This window comes from Orycteropus afer, unplaced genomic scaffold (assembly GCF_000298275.1).
Source record: "Orycteropus afer afer isolate SDZICR_OR568_19922 unplaced genomic scaffold, OryAfe1.0 scaffold00245, whole genome shotgun sequence".
NCBI classification, from domain to species: domain Eukaryota; kingdom Metazoa; phylum Chordata; class Mammalia; order Tubulidentata; family Orycteropodidae; genus Orycteropus; species Orycteropus afer.
In genome coordinates, this window is record NW_006921832.1 from 3,358,844 (window position 1) to 3,369,663 (window position 10,820).

At 39.5% G+C, this 10,820-nt stretch overlaps 1 protein-coding gene across 1 annotated transcript in view; it reads right to left on the reverse strand.

The window, feature by feature from the left end:
* The window catches only part of LMLN (leishmanolysin like peptidase), a 101,755-nt gene that overhangs the window by 5,600 nt on the left and 85,335 nt on the right, over positions 1 to 10,820 (reverse strand). The window lies entirely within an intron of this gene.

The following is a 10,820-nucleotide window of genomic DNA, read 5'->3' on the forward strand; positions in this document are numbered from 1 at the left end:
TTCTGAAAACATGATCAAAGTAGATGAAACAAAGTCTGGCCATTCTCACTTCCAAGGAGCATTCCCGCTGCACTTCCTCAAGGACAGATTTGTTAGTTCTTTCTTTTAGCAGTCCATGGTACTTTCAGCATTCTTCGGCAGCACCACAACTCAAAAGCATCAATTCTTCTTCAGTCTTCCTTATTCATTGTCCGGCTCTCACACACATATGAGGTGACTGAAAATACCATAGCTTGTGTCAGGTGCAACTTAGTCCTCAAGGAGACATCTTTGCTCCTCACCACTTGAAAGAGGTCCTTTGCAGCCAACTTGCCCAGTGATATACGTCATCTGATGTCCTGACTGCTGCTTCCATTAGCTCAATTGCAGAACCAAGCAATGTGAAGTCTTTGACAACTTCCATCTGTTCTCCATTTATTGTGATGCTGCTTTTAGGTAAAGTTGTGAGGATTGTTGTTTTCTTTATATTGAGATGTAATCCATACTGCAGACTGTATTCTTCAATCTTCATCAGTAAGTGTTTCAAGCCATCTCCACCTTTGGCAAGCAAAGTTGTGTTGTCAGTGGATCGCAGGTTGTTACTGAGCATTCCTCCAATCGTGATGCCACGTTCTTCTTCATACAGTCCAGCTTCTCGGATTATTTGCTCAGCACATAGATTGAATAAGTGGCGAAAGGATACAACCCTGATGCATTCCCTTCTTGATTTTAAACCGCACAGTGTCCCCTTGTTCTATTCAAATGATAGCCTCCTCGTCTATGCATAAGTTCCTCATGAGTACAATTAAGTGTTCTGGAATTCCCATTCTTCTCAATGTTATCCACAGTTTGTTATGACCTACACAATCAAATGCTTTGGCACAGTCACTAAAACACAGGCAAACATCTTTCTGGTATTCTTTGCTTTGAGCCAAGATCCATCTGACTTCAGCAGTGATATTCCTTGTTGCACGCCCTCTTCTGAATCCAGCTTGCACCTCTAGAAGTTCTCTGTCAACATACTGCTGCAAAGATTTTTGAATTATCTTCATTAAAATTTTACTTGTGTGCAATATTAATAATTATTAATAATATTACTATTAATAAATTGATAATTTCCACATTCTGTGGGATCACTTTCCTTTGGAATGGGCACAAATATGGATGTCTTCCAGTCAGTTGGTCAGGTAGCTGTCTTTCAAATCTCTTGGCATAACCGAGTGAGTGTCTCCAGCGGGGCATTAGTTTGTTGAAACATCTCAATGGGTATTCCATCAATTCCTGGAACTTTGTTCTTCTCCAATTCCTTCAGTGCAGCTTTGACTTCTTCCTTCAATACCATTGGTTCTTGAACATATGTCACTTCCTGAAATGGATTAAGATCAACCAGTTCTTTTTGGTGCAGTGACTCTGTGTATTCCTTCCATCTTCTTTTGATGCTTCCTGCATCATTCAATATTTTGCACATAGAATCTTTCAATATTGCAACTTGAGGCTTAAATTTTTTCTTCAGTTCTTTCAGATTGAGAAATATCGAGCATGTTGTTCCCTTTTGGTTTTCTAACTCCAGGACTCTGCTCATTTCATTACAGTAATTGGCTTTGTCTGCTCAAGCTGCTCTTTAAAATCTTCTATTCAGCTCTTTTATCTTGTCATTTCTTCCATTTGCTTCAGCTACTCTCCACTCAAGGGCAAGTTTCAGTCTCTTCTGACATGCATTTTGGTCTTTTCTTCTTTTCTTGTCTTTTTAATGACCTCTTGCTTTCTTCATGGATGATGTTCTTGATGTCATCCCACAATTCTTCAGGTTTTCGTCATTAGAACACATAAAGATTGATATCCTAGGCATTAGTGAGCTGAAATTGACTGGTTTTGGCCATTCTGAACCAGACAACCATATGATCTACTATGCCGAGAATGACAATTTGAAGAGGAATGGCATGGCATTCATCATCACAAAGGATGTTTCAAGATCTGTTCTGAAGTACAATGCCATCAGTGACAGGATAATATCCATAAGCCTACAAGGAAGACCAATTAATACGACTATTATTCAAATTTATGCACCAACCACCAAAGCCAAAGATTAAGAAATTGAAGATTTTTATCAATTTCTGCAGTCTGAAATCGACCAAATGTGCAATCAAGATGTGTTAATTATCACTGGTAACTGGAATGCAAAAGTTGGAAACAAAGAAGAATCACCGGTAGTTGGAAAATTTGGCCTTGGTGACAGAAATAACACTGGAGATTACATGATAGAATTTTGCAAGACCAACAACTTATTCATTGCAAATATCTTTTTTCAATAACACAAATGGCAGCTATACATGTCGACTTCGCCAGATGGAGTATACAGGAATCAGATTCACTATATCTGTGGCAAGAGGCAATGGAAAAGCTCAATGTCTTCAGCCAAAACAAGGCCAGGAGCTGATTGTGGAACAGACCATCAACTGCTCATATACAACTTCAACTTGAAGTTGAAGACAATTAAAACAAGTCCATGAGAGCCAAAATATGACCTTGAATATATCCCTCCTGAATTTAGAGACCATCTAAAGAACAGATTTGATGCACTGAACACCAATGACCAATGGCCCTCCACTTTACCAAGCACAATGTCCTTCTCCAGGGAATGGTTCCTTCTGACAACATGACCAAAGTAGGTAAGTCTGGCCATTCTTGCTTCCAAGGAGCATTCTGGTACACTTCGTCCAGGACAGGTTTGTTAGTTTTTTTTTTAAAGCAGTCCATGGTACTTTCAGTATTCTTCACCAGCACCATAACTCAAAAGCATCAACTCTTCTTTGGTTTTCCTTGTTCATTGTCCAACTCTCACATGCACATGAGGCGACTGAAAATACCATGGCTTGGGTTAGGTGCACCTTAGTCTTCAAGAAGACATCTTTGCTCTTCAGCACTTGAAAGAGGTCTTTTGCAGCAGAGGTGCCCAATGCAATATATACCATCTGATATCTCGACTACTGCTTCCATTGGTGTTGATTGTAGGACCAAGTAATGTGAAGTCTTTGACAATTTCAATCTTTTCTCCATTTATTATGCTGCTGCTTATTGGTCCAGCTGTGTGGATTTTTTCTTTATATTGAGGTGTAATGCACACTGCAGACTGTAGTCTTCAATCTTTAGCTAAGGGAGACCAGGAAGTGAGCTGGCAGTGTGTCTGGAACAGCTAAAGAAGACCAGAAAGTGAGTTGGCAGCGGACTGGAACAGCTAAGGGGGACCAGGAAGCAAGCCGGTAGCAAGTTTGGAACAGCTTTTGGAAGCTCTGGTGGCATAGCGCCTAAGGCATTTGACTGCTAACCAGAAGGCTGATGGTTCAAACCCACCAGCCACTCCTCAGAAGGAAGACTGGGCAATCTACTTCCATAGAGATAACACCTCGGAGGGGTCACTACGATTTGGATTCGACTCCATGGCGGTGAGTTTGGTTTTTTGAAGGGAGATGAGGAAGCAAGCTGGTGGTGGTTTGAAACAGCTAAGGGAGACCAGGAAGTGAGCAGAGTGGTTTGGAACACCCAAGGGAGATGAACTTGTCTGTCAGTTTGTTGTACCATGGTGACTTACAGGTTGCCATGAGGCTGGAGGCTATGCCACCGATGGTTTCAGCAGAGCTTCCAGATTAAGACTCAGAAGAACAAAGAGGCCATACACTTCTCAAAGAACTGGCCAATGAAAACCTTATGGATAGTAGTGCATGGATAAGAGATGAGAATTATTTGAGTGTATTAATATGACAAGAGAAAGCTTTCTTTAATGAAGTTTAAGTATGTCCTAAACCCAAGGAGGGGTCACTATGAGTCACGACCAACTCCAATGGCAGTGAGTTTGGTTTTGGTTTGGTTTATTGGCAATTAAGCGTGGTTAGGTAAGGTAGATGTGTAAGTTGTAGCAGGATGAGCATACCTGAAGAAACTTAATCAAAATCCAGCTGTAAAGAAAGTCAAAGAGCAACTTGATTTACAATGTAGAAAACAAGGAAGGCTCAGGAATTTCTGGCACCAGGAACCAAGAAATAAAGGGATTCCCTTCCATCTCTTCAAGCAGCTGGGTCACTTTTCCTATCTAACCCAGACCAGTGGAGATTTATTTTTTGGAGAGGATTTCTGTTCTGGGGACACCAAGTAAGGTGAAGGTTGAGATGGTATTTTGAAAATAAGGACTTAAAAGGTTTACATATTAAATATTAAGACCTTTTGACATTTGAAACCCACTCAGTTCCTAAAACATGGACAACTATGCATACAAGCTCAAGGTAGGATATTTGAAGTTTCCTCTGAGGACTCTGACCAGCCCAAGAGAAAAGGAAACAAACAAACAAATAAACAAAAATGAAAAAGGCAGATATCAAAGGTTACAAGGAAACAGTTCTACAGTGAAGACTACAGTCAACAGGTCTTACGTACATGCTCAGAGCTTCCAAATGACTTCTAGTCAGTTCCTCAATACTAGAAGGCTAGATGCAACCCATTAAATTTCAGAATGTTGGAGGGTGAAGACAGATAAGAATTTGCTACCTTCCAGAGAAGGAATGCTTTTTGTCTGATTGATTTTGCTCAGCATCATGATTTGAGGTTCCTTGGGGTTGTGGAATGTATCAGGACTTCATTCTCTTTATGGCTGAGTAATATTTCCTCATGGGCCAGGAAAGAAGCAAGGCAGCGTGGCAGATTTGGAGCAGCCTGAGGGGGCTAGGAAGGAAGTGATCAGAGCAGTTTGGAACAACGAAGGAGATGAACTTGTCTGTCAGTTTGTTGTACTGTGGTAGTTGCTAAGGCAGACTTGGAAGAAGGAAGAGGCCCTCCACTTCTCAAAGAATTGGCCAATAAAAACCTTATGAACAGAAGGGAAACAATGTCTGATATATTACTGGACAACTTTATGAATAGCCCTAAAACACTGTCTGATACAGTGCCAGAAAATGAGCCACTCAGGTTGGAAGGCATTCAAAATATGACCAGGGAAGAGCTGCCTCCTCAGAGTAGAACTGACCTTAATGATGTGGATACAGTAAAGCTTTTGGGACCACCATTTGCTAATGAGGAGCTCTGATGGTGTAGTGCCTAAGGCGTTTGACTGCTAACCAGAAGGCTGGAGAGTAGAACCCACCAGCCACTTCTAGGAAGGAAGGCTGGGCAATCTACTTCCATAGAGATACTACCTCAGAAACCCAAGGAGGGGTCACTATAAGTCATATCTGACTCAACTGCAGTGAGTTGTTTTGATTTGCTGATGTCGCATGACTCAAGATGAGAAGAAACAGCTGCAGACATCCATTAATGACTGGAACATGGAATGTAGGAAGTATGAATCCTGGAAAATTGGAAGTTGTCAAAAATTAAATGGAACTCACAAAAACAAATATCTTAGGCATTAGTGAGCTGAAATGGCCTGTTTCTGGCCATTCTGAATCAGACAATCATATGATCTACCATGCTGGGAATGACAAATTGAAGAGGAATGGTGTGGCATTCATCATCACAAAGAATATATCAAGATTCATCCTGAAGTACAATGCTGTCAGTGATAGGATAATATATGTACACCTACAAGAAAGGTCAGTTAATATTATAATTATTCAAATTTACACACCAACCACCAAAGCCAAAGACAAGAAAATTGAAGATTTTTACCAACTTCTGCAGTCTGACATTGACTGAACATGCAATCAAGATGTGTTGATTATCACTGGTGAGTGGAATCAAAAAGTTGGAAACAAAGATGAATCACCAGCAGTTTGAAAATATGGCCTTGGTGACAGAAATAACACATGACAGAATTTTGCAAGACCAATGACTTATTCATTGCAAATACCTTTTTTCAACAACACAAGCGGTGGCCATACGCATGGACTTCACCAGATGGAGTACACAGGAATCTGACTGACTATATCTGTGGCAAGAGGCAATGGAGAAGCTCAACATCTTCAGCAAAAACAAGGTCTGGAGCTGATTGTGCAACAGACCACCAACTCCTCAAACACAAGTTCAAGTTGAAGCTAAAGACAGTTAAAAGAAGTCCATGAAAGGCAAAATATGACCTTGACTATATTCCTCCTGAATTTAGAGACCATCTAAACAATAGATTTAATGCATTGAAAACCAATGACTGAAAACCAAATAATTGTGGGATGACATCAAGAACATCATCCATGAAGAAAGCAAAAGGTCATTAAAAAGACAGGAAAGGAAGAAAAGACCAAAATGGATGACAGAAGAGACTCTGAAACTCGCCCTTGAATAGCTAAAGCAAAGGAAGAAATGAAGATAAAAGAGCTGCACAGAAGATTTCAAAGAGCAGCCCGAGAACACAAAGTCAATTATTATAATGAAATGTGCAAAGACTTGGAGTTAGAAAACCAAAAGGGATGAACATGCTCGACATTTCTCAAGCTGAAAGAACTGAAGAGGAAATTTAAGCCTCGAGTTGCAATACCGAAAGATTCTATGGGCAATATATTGAATGATGCAGGAAACATCAAAAGAAGATGGAAGGAATACACAGTCATTGAATCAAAAAGAACTGGTCTACGTTCATCCATTTCAGGAGGTGGCACGTGATCAAGACCAATGGTACTGAAGGAAGAAATCGAAGCTGCACTGAAAGAATTGACAGACTGTAGTCTTCATTAGGGAGCTCTGGTAGCATAGTGGCTAAAAGCACTTGACTGCTAACCAGAAGGCTGGCGGTTCAAACCCACCAGCCACTCCTCGGAAGGAAGGTTGGGCAATCCTACTTCCGTAGTGATACTGCCTCGGAAACCCAAGGAGGGGTCGCTATGAGTCGGGGCCGACTCGACGGCAAACAACAACAACAACAAGTCTTCATTATTGGAGCTCAGTAGGAGCTCTGGTAGCATAGTGCCTAAGGAACTAATTGTATTAATGAGTACTAATTGTATTCATCAGTAAATGCCTAAGGAATCTGACTACCAGAAGGTTGGCGGTTCAAAGCCACAAGCCACTCCTTGGAAGGAAGGTTGGGCAATGTACTTCCATAGTGATACTGTCTCGGAAACCCAAGGAGAGTTCACCATGAGTTGGGTTTGACTTGACGGCAGTGAGTTTGGTTTTGGTTTTCTGGTGTAGTGCCTAAGGTTTTGACTGCTAACCAGAAGGCTGGTGGTTCGAACCCACCAGCCACTCCTTGGAAGAAAGGTTGCACAATCTACTTCCGCAAAGATACCACTTGGAAACCCAAGGAGGGGTTGCTATGAGTCAAATCATCTCAATGGCAGTGTTTGTTTTTCATCAAAATAATTGACTTTGTCTTCTCCAGCTGCTCCTTGGAAGTGAGAATGGCCAGACTTCATCACACCTACTTTGGTCATGTTGTCAAAGGAAGTGATATCATGCTTGGTAAAGTGGAGGGTCAATGAAAAAGGGGAAGGCCCTCAACAAGATGGATTGACACAGTGGCTGTAATGATGGGCTCAGGCATAGCAGAGATCATGAGGCTGGCATAGGACCGAGCAGTATTTCGTTCTATTGTACGTAAGGTCTATGAGTCGGAGACGACTCTCTGACACCTAACAACAACAGCAACTCTGTTCATGGAGAGCGGCTGGGAGAAGCTATACCCCAACAGCAATGACTAGCACATTCCACTAAGAGAAACTGGAGCTTCTTGGGGGCAAAGAAAGTACAAAATGGGCCTAATATCTTGGGGCAGAAGGCAAGGAAATGTTTAAAGAGTGACAGGACATGCCAAAAGAACACAGAAGCCACCTAGAAGGGGCTGCCTTGGTTAAGGCTTGGGCAACCTGAATATCAAAATAAAAACAAAAACCCAAATGAAGCCCAATGACATCAAGTCAATTCTGACTCATAATGACTCTTCAGGATAGAGCAGAACAGCCCCACAGGGTTTCCAAGGCTGCAAATCTATACAGAAGCAGACTGCCTCATCCTTCTCCCATAGGGCAGCTGGTGGGTTCAAACCAATGACCTATGGGTTAGCAGCTGAATGCTTTATCCACGACGTCACCAGAGTGCCATCAAAATAAGTAATGGTAATGATGGTAAATCACATTGAATAAAATATAATCTATGAATCAACAATGGTATAAATACATACATTTAACAATTTAAAGTATAAGAAATATTAATACAGTTCCTCTCCACAAAATACTTATTAATTACAGAAAGAAAAAAAAAAAACTTAACATTGAAGATGGCTGGCAGATACCAACAAGCTAACGTGGCCATAATAAGGCAAATTAAAAGAATGTACCACCAGAATAATACAAACTTCACTCTTGTGATGTACCTGTTAAATATGCATTATCTAAATTCAATCATAAGGAAACATCAGAGAAGCCCAAATTGACAGACATTCCAGGAAAGAACTGACCTGTAATCTTTAAATGGTTATGAAAGTCAAGAAAAGACTGAGGAACTATTCCAGATTAAAGGAGACCAGAGACATGACAGCTAAATACATGTGGTATTAGACTGGATCCTATTGTCAAACATACATTATTGGGATAATTGGCAAAATGTAAATGGTGTCTGGGATTAGATGGATCAATAATTTCCTGGTGTTTTTACTGGTAGCATTGTGGCTATATGGGAAAATATTCCTGCTTGTATGAAACAGTATTTGGGGGTGAAGGGAAGTATGTCAGGAATTTACACTTAAAGCCTCAGAAGAAAAGATTTTTGTATCATTCTTGCAACTTTTCTGTTAAAGAAAAAAAATAACCAAATCCCTCTGTTCATTGTTTAGAAATCAATCTCATTTTCCAATGTAAATAGTTGCTAGTACTAAATTAGAAAAATTAACTGACAACACTAGGTAGAGAAAAACGAAGTACTTTTGGTCTTTGCTGATGGTATTATAAATTTCTAGAATCCCTTTGTGGTAGTGTGTGTGGGGGGGTGTAGATAAAGCATTAAAACAGCCTGGAAATATCCCTTTCCCATTAGAGTTTAATATTCTTTAACTTTAACCTAATATTCTCATTTATGAAAATTTATATAAAAAATAAATGTTAAAAAAGCAAAATATGTAAATATACTTACAAAAGCATTTGTAATATAGTTAAATGTAAAAATTAAGATATAGCAGTAAAGTTATTTCCCTAATTATGATACATTAAAATGACAGACTTTTCTACAGTAAATATTATTATTTGGAAAACTTGGGAAAAGATGTTTTGATCCCCATTAAAATTACTAAATGAAGGCAGTAAGACAAAATTAAGAATTATGATTACAACTAGGTCAAAACTATGTATTTAATCAATCATTCATCTTTAATGGAATTTAAAGATGAGAAAGTGGTTGCTGGATTACAATCATTAAATCACAGCTGGAAAAGGTTTATTTTTAATCGTCATTTAGATGGTTAAAATTTTATATGAATTATGTTGTTGTTGTTCTTACGTGCCGTCGAGTTGGACCCGACTCATGGCGACCCTCCTTGGGTTTCTGAGGCAGTATCACTACAGAAGGAGATTGCCCAACTTTCCTTTTGAGGAGTGGCTGGTGGGTTTCAACCGCCAGCCTTCTGGTTAGCGGTCAAATGCCTTAGGCACTATGCTACCAGAATTATATCTCAACAAAGCTGTTACAATAAAGTTAATTTATAAGTAAATTTAGAAATAATAGTTATGTTCTATGATGGTTAATGTTCTATGTCAATTTAGTTAGGCTATGATTCTCAGTGATTTGGCAGTTGTTCTTCCAGTTTGTGATCTGATGTGAGCAGCCAATCAGTTGAAAGGGGAGTTTCCTTGAGGGTATGGCTTGCGCCCAGTATACAAATGGATGTTCTGGTAAAGCTCAATCTCTTTCTTTTGACCCCGCACTCTTCTTATCACCTGACCTCTGGTTCTTGGATATAAGCCAGCAGAAGTTTCTAGTCTACCACCTGACCTCAGATATTGGATTTGCCAGCTTCCCCAAATTCTGTGAACCAGCAGGGGTCCCCAGCTTGCCAGTGGACCCACAGATTTAAGACTTGCCAGCCCTTATAACTGCATGAGCCACTTCCTTGAAGTAAATCTCTCTATATATACATTTCATTGGTTTTGCTCTTCTGAAGAACCCAGACTAAGACAGACAAGTTTCCAGCTATAGAAGTCTATTTAGCTGTAGTCTTCAGTTCTCAGAAACACACTCTTCTCCCTAACATCCATTGACAGGGGACAAAATAGTCATTAAGTTGGATGCTCCAAAGTTATAGAATGGCCCATACCTTAATAAGTTCTTAATAAGGTGATGATGGTCATTTAATATCAAATATGCAAAAAAGAAAATTAATAAAATAGTTATCTGCCCTCTTCTAGGTTTCTAATTTCAAAGAAAATAACCTATTATAAGCAGTAGCTGACTTACTAATTCTTACAATCTATGCTTTCCTCAGGTAATTAAAAAATAAAATTGTAATTTTTTTTGCATTTTAAAAGTAATATTTATCCAAGAGCAAAATTACTTATTTATTAGTATTTCCTTAGGATATATGCCCAGAAGTAAAATTATTATGAAACTTACTGATATATAGCAATTATATTTTTTAAACAGAATAGGCAATTTCTTTGAAAGAAATAACAATGTTTTCATAAAACACAAGCATCCAAACTAATATTTACATAAATAAACATGATTGTTGTTGTTGTTGTTGTTGTTATGCGCCGTCGAGTTGGACCCGACTCATAGCAACCCCTCCTTGGGTTTCCAAGGCAGTATCACTATGGAAGTAGATTGCCCCATCTTCCTTCCGAGGAGTGGCTAATGGGTTTGAACCGTCAGCCTTCTGGTTAGCAGTCAAGTGAGAGCAGCACTTGGTAACCAGAACATCAAACATTTCGCAGGAT